Below are 6,000 nucleotides of genomic sequence, written 5' to 3'. Positions count from 1 at the left end.
TATACTACTAGAATTTTCTCTTATGTGTTCCCATAGCAATTTGTGCAAACTTTTTATGCCCATAGAAAATTGTATGACAGTCATTTGAATATGTTTCCTCTGCTAGGTAGTGAATTCTGAGAGAGAAAATGCCATGCATCATTTTTTAAAATTTATTACTGTCAAGCCACCTACACTATACTCAAAAATAGTATTCAAATAGGTGAATAAAAACACACATGCAATTTACATCTTAAGACTTTAAGACTAATTGGAGATAAATAAGTAAATCCCTGTTGGGACATGTGGCCATTATTCCTCAGATTAGCAACTCATATTCAGAATAGAATTCTCTAGTTCGAGTTGCTAAAAGTTTTGAATAAATTTGAAAAAAAATCTATGTTGAGAAAATGTATACAAAATCTTCAATTTATTGTATATTTTAGGTTTGTATTTTGACGAATGCTACTTAAAAAGTCTCATAACAGAAATACATAGAGTAAGATGTGGAATTTGAAAATTCTAGTCATATATTAATGAAGAGAAAATTCCAGAAAATACATAGATACAGTATGACTCTTTGTATATAAAACAGGTGTGCATGCACAAATACACAAATGGAAAGTAAAAGGACTAGAAAAGTGTCATATGAAAAGTGACTACATCCAAGTAATGAGAGTAATGAACAGTATGAGGGAGGCAGTGAAGAGAGAGATAAGAGTCAGTTTTCCATTTCTCTAAATTTTTCTCTCACCATTAGTACTCTGGGACAACAGTTTTGTTCCCTTCTTCAACTCCCTAATTTGCTTATCAGCCTTGTCCATTCTGTCATCCAGCCCAGCTATTGAGCTTTGAAATGCAGCTATCTTGCTTATGATTCCAAATTCCCCATGCCACCCCCAGCCCCCTTAATTTTTTTTCTATAAAAACTATATTTGTCTTATGGATATGATCGGCCTCTTAATTATTGGAGAATATAATTTTAGCCCTTTAAAAATCTTTGGTGTGCTCTGTTAGCTCTGTGGTCTTGCACATCCTATTTGTTCCTGTGCATTGAGTTTGATAATTTTCATGGTATTGTTTTTCCAGTGCTTGATAATTCTTGATTGCCTACCCCTCTTTAGATTGGAATATAACTGCTCTGATGCTGATGAATTTATTTGCCTCTAAGAGTGTGTGATGATACGAATGTTGGGTGCGGGGTGGGTTGGAAAATAAATGGTAGTTGGTTTTTTTGGTTTTTTTTTTGTTTTTTCCTGCTTGTGGAGGTGGCTGTCCATTCATGGCTCCTTTCCTTGCCTCACTGCTCTATCCTGAGGTAAAGATGTCTGTTGCCCCTTCTTTGTATACTTTTCAGAAATCCCTTACAATTCTTTCAAACTTTTAGTTTTTTAAATAATGTGATAACTACAACCACAGTGACTCTGGAATTGGGCTGACAGGGAACAAATCCTGGATCTGATGCTTACTAATGGTGTCAACTTGAGCAATTTTCTGATTTTTTTGATGTCTCTGTTTTTATCGCTATAAAATGGTGGAAGATAATAGTATACTTCTCCTAGGCTTATGGTGGGAATAAATATGTGAACACATGTAAACAGTACTTGGCATATGGCAACCACTCATCCAATCCACTTAAGAAAAAATTTTTTAAAAGTACTTTTCTTTCATTTGAAGAGATTTTAGAATTGGGGCTACTTCCCCAGACTCAGTCTACCCACCTGCGGCAATTCTCTTTTAATCTAATGTTTGAATTTTCATTTGCTGTATGTAGAGCATAGCATGGACGTTTAAAAACTCCTGCCAGTGTCCAGTTAGGAAGTGAAGAAAGCAGTGTGCTTGTTTTCCCTTCTGTTGAGATGATGATTTTCCCTGTCCCATGGTTATAGTTGTCATAAACAGAATGTTTTGCAAGATGTATGGGCGTTTGATGCAAGATTATAGGAGCCCAGATGTATTTTTGTTGTTGTTGTTTTTGTTACCTCCCACCAATAGTAGCTTTAAGGAGAGCATATCCTGCTTAGGAAAAAATAATGGAGTTAGGTGCAGATACTAACGTATGAATATTTGTGTTTAATGAATTTGATTTGGCTTTTTGCTATATCCACAGCCTTTGTGATCTGGCCTCCTTTATTTCTCTGATGTCCTTTTATTCAACAACTCCCCTCTCTTTCAACAATTCAGACTAGCCTCCTACCTGACCTGTGAACTTATTGGGCATCCTTCCTTTATAAATGCTTTGCTTTTTCTCTTCCCTGATCTGAAACATACACCCCAGATGTGCCTGACTAATTACCTTGCTTTTCCTAAACTTTGACTTAGATCCCACCTTCTTGGTGAAACCCATCCTGATTACCCTTTTTAATACTACATCTGAGACCACAAGTCTTTTTGCCTTTTCTTGCCATGCTTTTGCTTTACTTAAAAAAACTTATCACTTATATACCATACGAGACATTTCACCTGTTCACTGTGTCCAGTGTAATATGAGCTCCACAAAGGCAGGACATTTGCTCTGTTTGTTGATGTACGCCCAGTGCCTAAAATCTTGCCTGGCCCACAGTAAGTGTTCACAAATTGATTTGCAAATTACTGAATAAACATGTAGAATAATGAGCAGCTCACTAGTGCCAGGTATGATAAAAAAAAAAAAACGATTTGTAGAAAAGGACAATCAAAATGTTGAAAGTGGTGCCAGCCCTACCACTGCATTGTGAGATATTAAAGGGGCAAGCCATCTTTGTTTTCTTCTAATAAGTAAAATATTTATACGATGCCCAGGCATATTGGCAAGAAAATTAGTGACATATTATAATTAAGGTGATAGTACTTGCCATTTGTGGTTAATTTCAGGGGGTTGTGTTGGATAATCACGTCCTCTCTCGGCTTAGAAATCTCAGGAGATCTTCCATCATGTAGTTGCAGTGATGCTCGGGCAGACATGCATGTGCTCTGTTCTTTCTATTGCTGTGATCTTTTCTAACAAGTCTGTTTATTTTTGCTTTGCGTAGATGGATCCGTGGGTTTTACAAAGAGTCGATTCAGATCATTAAATCCTACACAAGGCTGAATAACAAAACAGAAAAATCTGTCCACAAAATGCTAAAATCCTTCCTCTGACTCAGAATCTTGCTTTTCTCAGTCTTTGAGTCATCACGTGGAAGATGGCTTTATTTGTTTAATTCCAGATTTATGGTGCCTTTATCCTGAAAAGGGTGCATGCAAGGAGGAAGCATTTATTGGGTGAGAAAGACCAGGTTTTAATTTGGAAAGCCATAAAAAGCTTAAATGGTTTTCTCAACTTAGGATGAAAAAAGAGAGAGAGATGAGTGATAATAAGCACACTGGTATTGTATCTTAAAAGATTTTGGTTTTTACAAAACCAAAAAATATCCATGAGCAATGCCTAATATTAGAATAGGAATAGTAGGGGGTGGGGAGCAGTCATGCATAGCTGCTTTAGTTAGATGAGGAATGGGTCTGTCTCATGTTGCCCTACTCCAGAAGCTCTAAACTGATAAGAATCTGTCATTCAAGAAGTGAGAGCAAGGAGCTGTTTTTAGGAGTGCTGTGGAATGAGAGAAGGAGTTAAGCATCCCTGATATATTTTAGGTCAAACAACCCCATATATCTTCATCGGCCTCCTTAAATGTCACCCCAGGTGAAATTAAGTTAAAAGCAGTACGCTTACTGTGCAATGAAGTTTCAAGATAAACACCATCCCCCCAAAATATAATCTGGGTAAAGTATGTTTTTGATGAGGGAATGTCAGGTGGAGTTACTTAGCCCCATTTCCAATAAGCTCACAACCCCTGGGTTCACAGTAAATACAAATTCTGGAACTATGACTTGCCTTTGTAAGATACATTCTACAAAGATGTTGGGAGGAATCCAGCAAAGAGTTCCCAAAAGATGTGGTTGGCAGTGATGTAGTAACCAGGTCTCCAGGGCTTACAATGCACCACAATTAAAGCTCAGAAAGAAGACAAAACTAATCTGTACCCAAGTCGCCACATTTGAATTGGTTGTCACACTTTTTTTTTTTTTGGTAATATTTATTCTATTTTTTTTTGAGAGAGTGAGCAGGGGACGTGTAGAGAGAGAAGGAAAAAGAGGATGCAAAGCAGGCTCTGCGCTGTCAGCACAGAGCCCGATGAGGGGCTCAAGGCCAGAAATCGGGAGATCACGACCTGAGTGGAAGTCAGACGCTCAACTGACTGAGCCACCCAGGCACCCCAACCCAGCTGTCACACTTTTAATGCAGCTTCTAACACAATCAAATAAAAGGACTGTTGCCACCATTTTGTGCCTTCTTCATTGTCCTCTTCTAAAAACTACAGAACCACACTTCTCACCTGTTCTGACTCCAGGCTGATGTCCTCATTCCATTCTATCAAATTATGCCTTCTTCAAACTTTTAGAAAATTCTGTATGTCCAATCTTTCATGTTCTGTGTTTTTGCTTTGTTTTATTTTGTTTTGTTTTGTTTTTTGGACCTTTGGAATTCCCCTTCCACAGGAATAGTAGTCCCGATGAATGCCTGAAAGCTTGTCATGCCGTTGTATGATCTAATGCATTTAATATGATAACGGCTTGTTTCTTTTTTTGCAAATAATGTCATTTTGTTCCCTGGTGCATAGTTTTGAATGTCTGAGTGTTCGCTAGAATGTTATTAACGTTGCTTCCTCCCAAAAAAGAAAAAAAATGTCTTCATTTTTAATTTTCTTTATATGGAGCCACACACATATAAAAAGATCCCTTCATTATTTTGACAAAATGTTATTGAAACTTTAAACTTTATAATTCAATTTAATTTTAATAAACCAGGTATTTGCTGAGCACATGGTGTCACCACCAGACACTGTACAGTGTCCTAGGGAAAGAGAAATTAATGAAAAATTGGTATTCTCAAGGAATGATAGATCAAAAAACAAATTATAATGTATTTATAGTGATAAGGACCGTAATGAAATTAATTATAAAGACCAGAGATAGTACAGAGGAAGTCATCAAAGTTGTACCTGGTGAAGGAAGATGGGCTAGGGAAAAACTCTGTAGGAAGGTTTGTTTTCTCTTCCATCCCTAGCATCCAGAACAGTGCCTGATATACAGTACATACTATAGAATTATAAGTCAATTTTGAAGTCAAGGTAAGGCTTAGTTTTATGGGAGTGCTAGTTTCCTGTGGCTGCTCTCCCAAATTACCACAAACTTAGTGGCTTAAAATAGCAGAAGTTTATTCTCTCACAGTTCTGGAGGCCTGAATTCCAAAATCAGTTTGAGCTAACAACAACATGATGATAGAGCTGCATTGCCTCCAGAGGCTTTAGGGTACAACCTGTTCCTTGCCTCTTCCATCATCTAGTGGCCACTGGCATTTCTCAGTTTGTCACAAGATTACCCTAAACTCTGCTTCCATAATCGCATTGCTTCCTCCTCTTCTATGTGGTGCCAAATCTTCCTCTATCCCTCTTTCAAAAGGACTCTTGTGGTGGCATTTAGGGCCCATGCCAGTAATCCAGTATGATCTCATCTGAAGATTCCTAATCACATCTGCAAAGATGTGATACTCTCTTTCTGAATGAAGTAACATCTATAAATTCCAGGGATTAGGCTCTGATATCATTGGGGCCACCTTTCAGCCCAGTACAATGGAAATAGAAGGAAACCTTAAAAGTACAGGCTTATAGGACTATTATGGTACTAGGCATAGTGTTAGTGAGAAAAAAGAAATACTATGCCACAGGATACCACTTCTAGTAAATTAATTTGGTGATGATGATGTGTAGTTAAACACAATGCTCTTCCTAGCCTAGAACAGTATCATATTTGCTTCCTAGAAATTCATTCTCTATTCCAAATCCTGTATAGATTCAACATTGTACTTAACATTGGAGGTTACTCATGTTTTTCCTTCAGTTAAGTGGTGATATTTCCCTGCACTTCGCCTTGAGCTTTTAATTATTCATTCATCAATTTATTCTGTACATATTTATTAAGTCAACAATGTGAGCCATGTAC

The sequence above is a fragment of the Prionailurus viverrinus genome, chromosome D1 (assembly GCF_022837055.1).
Source record: "Prionailurus viverrinus isolate Anna chromosome D1, UM_Priviv_1.0, whole genome shotgun sequence".
Classification (NCBI taxonomy): domain Eukaryota; kingdom Metazoa; phylum Chordata; class Mammalia; order Carnivora; family Felidae; genus Prionailurus; species Prionailurus viverrinus.
This window is presented reverse-complemented; position numbering follows the sequence as displayed.